Below are 12,640 nucleotides of genomic sequence, written 5' to 3'. Positions count from 1 at the left end.
AGGAAAAATCTGAAATTGTGTATGCTATAAAATGTAAGATGAGTCGTCAAACAAGATAAAGAGGTTTCTGCTTTGAGATTTAATGTTCAACCATTCGTGTTGGTTTTTGTTAGAGAATAATTTGTCAGAGAATATCCATGACACATAGTAAAGAATAATGACTAGTATTTATATTGGGAGTGTAATTGGCTACATCAGTGTTTTAATTCACTCATTGGTTCTCAAAATTGAGATGTGGTTTTCACCTATGAATGAACAAGTGAAGGACATGTTTCACCCCATATTTGACAATGTTGTACATATTTAGACGCTTTTGAAAGACAGGCAGACAGAAAGTCAGGCAGCTTTGTCTGCCAAAAGGCCTTGGGTCCACGTTTATAGTTATTTTCATTTTGCAATAGAAATATACAGCTTGAATGTCTGCTAATGTTTGCAGTTCTTCTGGAAAATCATCCATCCTTATTTTCCGTGTGCTTACATTCCTTAATTTACAGCTTCACAATGAGGAATCACACACATCATTGCTGTCTCACTCACTTTATGTGTCAGTCCATGCAAATAAGCACATGTTGAGTTAAATACCTTCTATTTATTTATAGGCTACAGAGGTAAAATTAGCTTGCAAAAAAAGCGCATTAAAAGGATAGTTCACCAAAAAAAAAGGAAAATTTTGTCATCATTTATTCACCCTCATGTTGTTCATGTTGTTTAAGATGTTGTATTTATTTTTTTTTTTGGTCCATACAGTGGAGGTCAATCCACAGTTGACTGGATACCAACATACTTCAAAATAAAATATCACCTTTTTTTGTGTTCCACAGAAGCAAGAAAGTCATACAGGTTTGGACCGACATGAGGGTGAGTAAATAATTTTCATTTTCATTTTTTAGTATCGATTTAACAGCTGTTTGGTTTTAATTTATACTTTTGTCAAGTGTTGAATTATTTCTTTTGCAACTAGCTCCATCAATCTGTGTTAAGCTGTGTTAGACTTAATTATAATGGGCCAACAAAATGGTATAATTGGTTCACTATTCAGAATTATTTGGACAGAACACTCATATCGATGATTCATGAATGCCGTTGAGTCTGCGTTTGAGTCAAGTTTTTTTGTGATTTATTCAAACGTGTCCAAATAGTTATCCTCATCCCAGTGATCTTCACTGAACTGGTTGGCGCCGCAGTTTGATCATTCGGGCCGTTTACTCACTCAGGCATGGAATTGTTTGTAGCAGTTTCTTTCAGTAAAACAACAGGATTCTTCATAACTCAGAGAACAAAACCGCACTGAATGGATATTTAGGTGCAGTCAAATGAAACCCAACCTGTAAATGCATCCTATAATTTGGCAGCGATGAAGATGATCACCTGCACATGCATTTTCTGAAGGCCAAAAAGCATTTTCCAAACAAAAGCATCATATTAGTACACAAACACTTAAAGTAGCATGGCAGTATGGCTTGACATTAAATGTAAGCTACTATGGTCTTTGATTTGAGTACCAGATAAATAATATATAAAGGTATTATATCAAAGTACCGTGGTACTACCATCTGATACCATTACTGTACCATGATACGGCATAGCAGGCTACTTTTTGAAGGTTTTTAAACTCTCATGTTGTGAAATCTGTGAAATTCACTTATGATACTAATGGGTAACTATGGACTATATAACAGTAATTTCACATACATTAAAAGATGAAATGACGAATGTTAAGATTATTATTGATTATTTTGAACAATATATTGAATAGAGACGATTAATTAGTTAGCCCTGTATTAAATGGATTGAGGTTTTTACAGAAGATATGCTGGAATGGACATATGCATTCTCTCTCTCTTCTTGTTTAAGAGGATAAGAAATTGCTCTCGAGGAAGATTAGAGTTGGCTTAGCTTTTGCTTGCATGCATGCCTACCTCAGTAATTACAGCTAATGGGTCTGTCAATCAAGACAAGGCTGTTAATATAAAAGCTTGGTTATTGTACAGTTTCTCTGTTTATTTTATTTATTTATTTATTTTTACCAACCAGTTCTTGGCAGTTTTCATATATCCAATTCTGTTCAACTGAGTTTATATAGCACTTTTCACAAAACATATTGCTCAACAGCAGCCTTAAGTCAAGCCAAAGGCAACAGTTACAAGGGAAAAATATCTTTTACTAGGTTTACTAGGATCAGGAAGAAACTGAGAGGAACCAAATTTCAAATGAGCTTGCACATATTTAACCAATTGTTTAAAGGCCAGATACAAACTTATTATAGAATATTTACATAATAGAAAATGATTGATTATTAAATAAATATAATATTTGCTGGTATAGAGCCCACCCTGAACAACTGGATGTTTGTCAGATGTATGAAGTGTAAAAGATACTAGGGTTATAGAAGACAATTTAGAGCTTTATTTTGAGGAATGGTGTTTTATAATAGATTTGAAACCAAGATTTTGATGAAATGGGCTTGACATACTCCGATTTTCCAAATTTGGTAAGAACGATGCTTCTGTATTTTAAAACAACTGAAGCATCTAGCCAATAGCATATTATAATAATCTAGTCCTTAAATTCCCTTTCCATTGGCATTGTGTGCAGTGGCACTTGTTCAGTAAAGTGTAGCAACACCAAAAACTTGTATTCTTTTTTACACAAATTATGATTATAGGAGCAGATTATTGATTAATAGACTTATTTTCTTGTGGTATTTTGCACAATACTATGCTAAGAACTCTATTCACTTTTACCATATAGTGCATGATTTGTAAACTAACAATTTGCATCACATAACCTGCTCCATATGTATGATTTTTTTTCCTGATGTAATAAACTTGCTCAGTAGCTCACCTAGCTCACCACTTGCGATGTGGAGCTCTCGGGTGCGAGTCCTGCACTGTAAAACCCAATAAGTTCAGAATACTCAAAACATTTGAGGAAACGTATTACCTCAAAACATTTAAGTAAACTAACTCATTTTTTAAAGTTGGTAGAACTTAACATTTTTGTGACAAGTGGGACGGGGCTGAGAGCCATGGAAGCGGATCAAGGCCAGTGTGGTGCACAGGTGTCTCTCACTAACAATCCCGTCACCAGCATCCCTTGCCCAACTCATCATAATGTTAATTACATACAGTTAATTTACATAAACATCACATTCAGATCTTGGTTAAATGTTACATAGCAAATAACACATGCTATTATAACTATCAGAGAGACATTATCAGAGAGTCATTACATACTTGCATATATGTAATCAAACAACATATGTGGTCTTAAATGTTTTGCAGGCTCTACTCTTCACCACAGTGGTAACCCTACAAAACTAACATAACAGAACCCCCCTGAATCCCAACATAACACAACATTAAACATTAACTTATATCTCCATATGTTAATCTTGTGCAAAAACACACAAAATAACACTTAATTTCAACAGTTATTCATATGGTCTGACGCAAAGCATACTGGGAATTAGAAATCTGCTGCAGCTCAACTCAATCATATTAAGTTCAGCTTACTACAATGAAATTTTGAGTTCATGCAACTTTTTTCTATTAAGTACAATGAACTTTCATTATTATTATTTGAGTGAAACAAACTTAATTTAATTAATTTCACTGTTCGGTTTTACAGTGTGTGAAATGATAAAAGAGCTCAAAGACTTGTAGAAGCAATCCTATAACTGAATTGTTGCTTCAGCAAATGTGTTTTATCTCACGTTTGCTTTTGTTAACAGTATTGATTAGGTTTAGGGTCGGGTTTAGTGTATGTGGTACATTATTTTCAAACTTTTTCGAATTACCTTGATATTGTAATAAAACGTTGTCAGATTCACATGAACTTTTTTCAAATAAATCACTCACTGGACATTTCACTTTAAACGTGTCATGAAACGTGCAAGAAGTAGAGAAAATTCATTTTGCAGAAATGTTGACAATGGCACGCGTTTCAGATGAGCCTGGGTTGCTAAAGTGACATGACTGACAGAGGTGTAATGAAATTCGTTGTCCATTATTTTCATTGTCAATTAACAATTTTATAGAGTTGTTGGTGCCATATTAAGAACGTGGTAGGCCTGTCCCAGTCCTTTCACTTCTAGGGAGCTCCTATTGCTGGAAAATATGTAATTGCGGTTGTAGAACAGAACAAGAAAATGTGAACAGAGAAAGAAATGCCCTCTGAATGTGAAGGGTAATTTTTAGCAGCCCTGTATATTTTCACAAAGCCAACTAACTCATGTAACATATCGCTGTGCTGCGGCTATGAGCGCATGAACATTTTTCAACTGAACATTAGCAGGCCAAAGTACACAAGACAATTACGCTGCGTTCAGTCTCTTTTAGCTGTATACACAGAAAGCAAGAGGTTGAACATTTTCCACCCTTTAGAACACTCCCATCCTCCCGGTGTCAGCTGAAAAGCAAAATCATCTGTCCTTTTTTCCTGAAAAAAAAAAAAGTCTCTTCCTTGTTTTTCTTACAGAATGTGAAAACTCTAGGAAGAGATTAAGGAGACAGAAAATGACACAGGATGTGATTAGAAAAGATCTCCCGTTTATGATTTTGTATTAAAAGAGTGCCAAATATTTTCTCCATGGAAGGAATGTTGTTCTAACCAGTTCCATGTGAATGGTCTGGAGGGGAATGCAGTCCAATGGTTGGGCCATGGATTAGGTTTTAAAATGACTGGGAAAGAGGTATGTAGAATGAGGGAAAACATTATGGCTTTTTGTGTTGTTTAGATTTGTTTAAGTTTAAATGAATTATAAATATTGTATCAATGTCAGCAGTGAAAGAATACGGTCAGGTATCCTGTTTTGTCAAATGTTATCCATATATTGGTATTTATTTAATACGTGTACTTAATAAGTGCCAATGAAATGTCTTTCAAAATGGTTTATGAAAATTCTTTCAAGTCAAGGAAGGATATTGCTTACTTTACAAGTTATTTACACAGACTCAGCCAGATGAGCAGAGTACAGATAGATGCAGATGAAAGTGTTTGTTTGTGCTGGCATTTGGCTGTTAAATCCCTGTTCCTGGTTTTTATGGCTCTTGACATCAAAAAGACAACACAATCTCCTGTATCTCTATTGCATGCCTTGCACAGGAGGTATGATAATAGCTAAAGTCTGTCAATTGGGCAAAGAATTAATGATGTTTTTAAATACGGACAAAGAAGTAGGACTGCCAACCCTTTGGACAGGGCAAAACAGAAATTTTGCCAAATAAGAAAGAAGTCATGGCAAAAACCTTTAAACAGCTGAATGTTTTTGGCTTCGCTTTTAAGTCCAACAGTACAAACAATACAATGGGCATTATCTTACAGGAACTTTTACCTATTTGGACCAACTGACAGGGATGTGTACCATTCAGAATTCAGTTGAGAATGGCTTTTAAATTCAAGTTTAATCACTGAATTTAAATTGACTTTGAATTGGGATAGCAAAATGGATGCTTTTTGAATTAAAAAAAAAAAAAAAAAAAGAAAAATTTGCTTTGATGCTAGAGCTTTCAGTGGGGACTTTTGATGCCAGCATTCAGTTTAGTTGGATGGTATCAAAGCTGTTTCAAATCTCAAGTGTGCACCAGAGAACCAGCCACTGAAACCTTGAGTCCGCAGGGAACTTAAGTATGGTTTGCATTTGATACGAAAACAATCCATCCTAATTCACAGTATTGGACCACCATTCATGACATACTGTGTCATACTGTATAATTCGCATCTTTGGCCCTGTTTACCTGGTATTAAGATGGGTTTTGGTTGATCGGATCACAATTGGACGATGCTAAATACAGGTGTAAATGGGGTCTAAAACGTTTTGAGCTTGTCCACTTTCGACCACTTCCAGAGGTAGGAAACGCATTCGACCGGATTGCTTTCGTAGTATTGACACTCATGTGGTCGAATGTGTTCGAAGTTAGAACAACCACAAGACCGCCTACCCTCTGCTTAAAATTTATGGGAAGCACGCTAGCCAGACAGGTTTTAAATTTTGTCGGCTTGAGACCCAAGTTTGGTTTGAAGAAGAAAAACGTACCAAGCACAACGTTCTCTCACCATTTCTAACTGCTATCTTGCAGCTATCAGAGCAGAAACAAAAGCTGATACTCTCTCCAGGCATGTTCATATGTAAATTGCATGAGCTTATTTCGTCCATTAGATTGAAAGATCTGAAAAAACCCATACATTTACCCAACCATTAAAATACCAGGTGTAAACAGGTGTCTGCCTCGTCTACTTGTGATCCGATCGACCAAATTTTTGTGTAAAGTTCCATTCTCAATTGAATTCTAAATGGTACACAACCCTGTCATCAATCAGACCAAAAAAAAAAAAAAAAAAAAAAACTCCTGTAAGCTAATGTCCATTGTACTGTTGAAACAGTGTTGGACTTCAAAGCAAAGCCAAAAACATTCTGCTGTTTAAAGACTTTTGCCATCTGCTTTCTGTTGTTACTAGAAACTCAGCAGAATAGTGGCCATCCAGAAGTAGGATCAAGATCAACAAGAAAAGAAAATTAAAGAAATATTTCACCCAAAAATGAAAATTCTGTCATAATTTACTCATTCTCATGCCACTTCAAACCTGCATGACATCTTTCTTCTCTGGAACACAAAATAAGATGTTTTGAAGTATTTTGGTAACCAAACAGTTGATAAAAATGCTGAGACATCCTAGTTACTATCGTAGTTATGATTTTAAACATCCATATAAAAAAGCTGGTTCTTGTATATTCAGTCACTGGACAATTCATAGGGAAATTCATACCTAAACAAGACAGCCTGTAAAAAAAGTGTTCCTTGTGTTCTCTTAGTACATTCAGCTCATCAATTTCAAAATGGTAATCTAATTTGAGCAAAAAGGAATTCACTTTTTTAATCTAATTTCCTAACTGAGGTCCTTTCAGGTTTGTCATAACCCATTCAGGTCTGCTCGGTTAACTTTGACGCTCTGTCAATGAACAAAAAGAATATGATAAGAGTGCTTGTACTGTTGTCAGCCTGGTCATCATTGTGCCGCCTATTTAGTTGACCCAAGCTCAACCTTCAGTCAAAATGCCTCTGTGAAACCGTACATTTTCCTGGTAGACAATGTTCAGGAGAAGATATCTGTATTTGTTATTGCTCTTACTCATTCAGAATTACAAGAAATTTCATAGTCTCTAGTGCACATACTGTAAACTTCTTAAATGATCAACAATTTTGACTTGGCACTTCTAATATCAATCGGTGGTGGACGAGTTTAAAATGACCTTCATAACAATTTGCACACAGTGTAAATATTTGAATATACCATATGGATTGACTATTGTCTCCTCCCCTTCGTCTTCCAAGCTTTAATGTGGTTTTCTGAGAGATAATGTATACATGGGTCAATATGTACATAAATTAATTCATTTGCCATGATAAATTAACATAAAAATGACTATCAAATGGGTGTGTGATATAAGGGTAAGTTTTTATATTCATAATAAAAGCATTACTTGGCTCTTTGAGTGAAATATAGTCAAATCATAAATTTTAAAATTTTTTAAAAATAAAATATTAAAATATTTAAAAAATATTAAAATATTTTTTTAAATAAGAGATTACTCAATTTGAGTGAACTGATCATTTGGTAATAAAAACAATATTTTTATTTAATAAAAAAGAAGAGTTTTTTTCATGTCCCTTGAATGGTTGTTCACCCTGTCGTATTGGGGAATCTGTCCCTTTAAGAAAAGGCCATCCCCTTTAGTGACATCAGGACTACAGATTTTTTGTCTCTTCAGTGGCGGGAATTTCAAGAGCTGAAGTGAGTAAGTTGGTGACTTTCCAATTGACAAATTTTCTTCCTTTGAGTTTGCATACTTGTTTTGCCAAAGCTTAACATGTCCACCCTGTTGGCATAAAATATGCCGGAAGTGATTAGAATACAATGTTTTCAAAATATGTAAGTTTAAATATACCAAATTCTCTTCAACAACCAGACTAGCTATTTAGCTAGTCACAGTTTGTTGTAAGCTCAAAATGTACACCCTGTCAGCCACTTATGACTCGATAGGGTGGACGTACACATGATAGGGTGGACATAGCATTCATCTGTAGTTAATATTGCAATTTATAGAAATGTAATATTGTTATTTATAGAACCATCTGCTGTAGATAATATTTTGTAATTTATAAATGATTTATTGTTTGTGTTTTTGTTATTGTTTGTGAATGTATATCTAGATTTCTTTTCAGAAGTGTTTCTCTTTGTTCATGATGTGGTGTTTACATGAGGTTTTTAGAATTAAAAATGTAATTTATCTTGGCATAGTTAAATAACAAGAGTTCAGTACATGGAAATGACATACAGTGAGTCTCAAACACCATTGTTTCCTCCTTCTTATTTAAATCTCATTTGTTTAAAAGACCTCCGAAAAACAGGCGAATCTCAACATAACATCGACTGTTACGTAACATTTGGGATCATTAATATGTACGTCCCCGATATTTGCATATGCCAGCTCATGTTCAAGCCATTAGACAAGGGCAGCCAGTATTAACGTCTGGAGCTGTGCACAGCTGAATCCTCAGACTAGGTAAGCAAGCAAGAACAATAGCGAAAAATGGCAGATGGAGCAATAATAACTGACATGATCCATGATATCATGATATTTTTAGTGATATTTGTAAATTGCCTTTCTAAATGTTTTGTTAGCGTGTTGCTAATGTACTGTTAAATGTGGTTAAAGTTACCATCGTTTATTACTATATTCACGGAGACAAGACTGTCGTTATTTTCATTTTTTAAACACTTGCAGTCTGTATAATTCATAAACACAACTTCATTCTTTATAAATCTCTCCAACAGTGTGTAATGTTAGCTTTAGCCACGGAGCACTATCAAACTCATTCAGAATCAAATGTAAACATCCAAATAAACACTGTACTTACGCGATTAGACATGCTGCATGATGAACACTTTGTAAAGATCCATTTTGAGGGTTATATTAGCTGTGTGAACTTTGTTTATGCTGGTTAAGACAAGAGTGAGCTCCGGGGGCGGAGAGCACAAGATTTAAAGGGGCCGCACAAGGAATCGGTGCATATATAATTATGGCTCAAAATAGGCAGTTAAAAAAATTAATAAAAAAAAAAATCTATGGGGTATTTTGAGCTGAAACTTCAGACACATTCAGGGGACACCTTAGACTTATATTACATCTTTTAAAAAGACGTTATATGGCACCTTTAAAGCTGCAGTCCGTAAGTTTGGCCTCGTTGTCGCCATCTCTGTTTGAACTCTGAAATTGCTGTTATTTGTGGAATTACCACCTTACTTGGGTTGTGCATCGGCACGGCTCCTCAGCAAGGAAGAATCTAATGTTTTGAGGTGTAGCCTATATGTGGGTTGTCTATCAATGCACCAGTTGTCAAGATGATTGTCGTTTTGAACTTGTTGGATTACAAACCGGCATCAAAATGACAAGTTTAATTACATTCCAGCTGCTGTAAGAAGAGGCTACACACAATCTACTGCTCGCTGCATCCACGCACACGCAATATAGCCTGCTAGCAGTAACTCCTGTATGTATACAGATGTGACGTAAGGATGCAATGACAAACAGCGGAAGCTCGAATTTCCCGTGTAAACCTACCAGTACCACTCAAATTATAAAACATTATTACAAGCTTACCGTTGTGAATCGGGCTATGGTAAGGAGATCGTTTTGAACACTGGCTGGTTATGTACCTGCTCAAAATTGATTTTGGATAATTCTTAACCAATAAAAAGTTACGGACTGCATCTTTAAGATGTATTGGATCAATATGAATTAAATTAAACTAAAAATTAATAAGCGGTGGGGGGTTGAATAAATAGAAGTTGAATAAATGTTTCATTGTCATATTTTGTCATGCTTTGTGTGTTCTGCTTTATGTGTCCACCCCGTCATGTGCTGGTCCACCCTGTCATCTTGATATTTTAAAATAATATTTTAAATAATAATTCAGTCATACCTATATAATCCAGTGTGTTCAATAGCTAGGTGTGGGGGCAATAACATGCAACCTGCATCCAAATATCACAGTTTTCTCAAAATAAGGAAAAAATACATGTGCAAATTGTATGAGTTTCTTTAAAAACACATAATTTGCATAAAATCTTTTATGTATTTATAATTTGAAGCAAACAAATAACCCTGTTTAGGAAATGGACGTCATACCTTTCAGAAAATATAATTTGCATCTTAATATTGCAATTAAAATATATTTAACAGTAATTACTATCTCCACGACAGGGTGGACATATCTTATGGTTTATGCTCCGAATAATGGCCCATAATTATCTAAAAATATGTGTGGGAGCTCAGCTATATTTTTTTTACAGTACTTAAGTGTCTACTATTTATGACAAGATGAAAAGCAAATGGAAAATTAAAACATTTTTGAGTATTGTAAGGGTTGAAAGGCACTCTACGGTGATACTGACCCACATCTCCACCTACAGAACTGATCCTATGCGAATGTGAGTTTTTATTAGCTTTCATTAAATTGAAATGGATGGTAAACCAGTTCTGCATTCACTAATGCCCACAATGTGAAGATCTGGGTGTGACGATCCATTGATCAAGATGACAATCCACACACAAATAAAACATTTCTTTTCTTGATTACTAAACTTCAGATCCAGAGTAATTTTTGTCTCTTCACTAGGACGTCTTTAATGTATTATTGAACAAAAATTCTGACTTTGGCCATTGATCTTCTGTGCACGGCTACGTGACGTGCATGTTTGTGAGACTTCAAGACAAAAAGAAGAATTTATACTGTATTAGAACAATACCAAGGTGAGTAAATGAATCATTTTCATTTTAGGATGAGCTATCCCTTTAATGTTAGTAACAGAAAGCACAATGTTCATGGATGCTGAGTTTTGACTCGTGAGAGAAGTATTTTGAATTACACTGCATTACGACTGAATTCTGTCAATAATATAAAGTGAATTAAAACAAATGACCATTTTAAAGGGTTAGTTCACCAAAAAATGAAAATTCTGTCATTTATTACTCACCCTCATGTCGTTCCACACCCGTAAGACCTTCGTTCATCTTCAGAACACAAATTAAGATATTTTTGATAAAGTCCGATGGCTCAGTGAGGCCTGCGTTGCCATCAAGATAATTTCCTTTTTCAATGCCCAGAAAGCTACTAAAAACATATTTAAAACAGTTCATGTGACTACAGTGGTTCAACCTTAATATTATCAAGTGACGAGAATATTTTTTGTGTGCCAAAAAAAATAAATAACGACTTTATTCAACAATATCTAGTGAGGGGCGATTTCAAAACACTGCATCATGAAGCTTCGAAGCTTTACGAATCTTTTGATTCGAATCAGTCGTTCGGAGTGCCAAAATCACGTGATTTCAGTAAACGAGCCTTCGTTACGTCATAAGTATTTTGAAATTTCAATAGTTCGTGAAACTTTGGCAGTTTGATACGCGCTCGAAACACTGATTCGAAACAAAAGATTCATAAAGCTTCTTTGCTTCATGAAGCAGTGTTTTGAATATTGATATTGTTAAATAAAGTTATTTTGTTTTTTGAGGCAATGCAGGACTCACTGAGCCATCGGATTTTATCAAAAAGATCTTAATTTGTGTTCCGAAGATGAACGAAGGTCTTACGGGTGTGGAACGACATGAGGGTGAGTAATAAATGACAGAAATGTCATTTTTGGGTGAACTAACCCTTTAAGACTTCCGGAGAGAGGATTATAATACTTAAGGCCTGTAATCTATGATCCTAGTCTTTTATTCTCGTCATAATGAAATTTGAAATGTCCTGGAAAATGAGTGAAGAAAAGAGTGGAAATTGTTTTTGAGTCCTCTGTTCTGTACATGGTTAATTGGTCAGAACACTTCTGGGTTCCTGGCGCCAAAAATGTCAGAAATGTCCTGCATACTGCCTGTTAATTAGTAGAGGTACAGGCCACAGATAAGATCGGGTTAACAGTCGAGGATATCCTGAAACCATCAATCAGAATCTTAACCATTCTAATCTTCCTGCCTATTGTCAAAAAGTTAGACACCAACATCAGATGAAAGATTGGCCTTTTGGTTTGGACAGCCACAATTAAAACCTTTTTTAGTAGCACTGTTTTGACTACTTGCTTCTTAATTTTCTTGCTAATTACTCTTGTAGAAGGGTGAGGATAAATAAACAGCTCTCAGATTAAAAGTTAACATTCTTTATACTACAGTATTTAGGGACTCTTCAAACCTGAAACCTGTTACGTTTGTGGTGGCTGTAGTGAAACACTGCCAAATACTTTTGGAGAGAAAACCACCCTGAAACAAACAAACATGGTCTACAAATGACTGTGTTTGTGGCTAGACAAGAATTTATCAGAAATCTGGTGATTTCTGTGCGTCACAGATTTCATAACATGTAGTGTGGTTGAATTATATGAGTTGTGACTACATTTTAATTTCATTTATAGTCATAAAAATGTAGTTCTTTTTTATGGAATTCCTTTTACAGTTTTTGAAGATGCTCTCAATCATGCGTACAACTCAAAACTGGAAACTGCAAATCTGATTTGTTGGTACAGAGTTCCATTGCCAAGTGACAAGCTGTTATACCCCTAAAGGTACAATTTATTTCGCACA

General features: G+C 35.1%; 1 protein-coding gene across 1 annotated transcript in view; it reads left to right on the top strand.

Moving 5' to 3' along the window:
* The window catches only part of col8a2 (collagen, type VIII, alpha 2), a 136,078-nt gene that overhangs the window by 43,326 nt on the left and 80,112 nt on the right, over window positions 1–12,640 (top strand). Inside the window, exon 3 of the mRNA XM_048201484.1 lies at window positions 822–858. The gene's annotated coding sequence lies outside the window, so the exon portion shown is untranslated. The remainder of the gene's footprint in view (window positions 1–821; window positions 859–12,640) is intronic.

Source organism: Megalobrama amblycephala, linkage group LG9 (genome assembly GCF_018812025.1).
Source record: "Megalobrama amblycephala isolate DHTTF-2021 linkage group LG9, ASM1881202v1, whole genome shotgun sequence".
NCBI classification, from domain to species: Eukaryota; Metazoa; Chordata; class Actinopteri; order Cypriniformes; family Xenocyprididae; genus Megalobrama; species Megalobrama amblycephala.
Note: the sequence above shows the minus strand (reverse complement) of the source record. Positions and strands in the feature narration are given on the sequence as shown.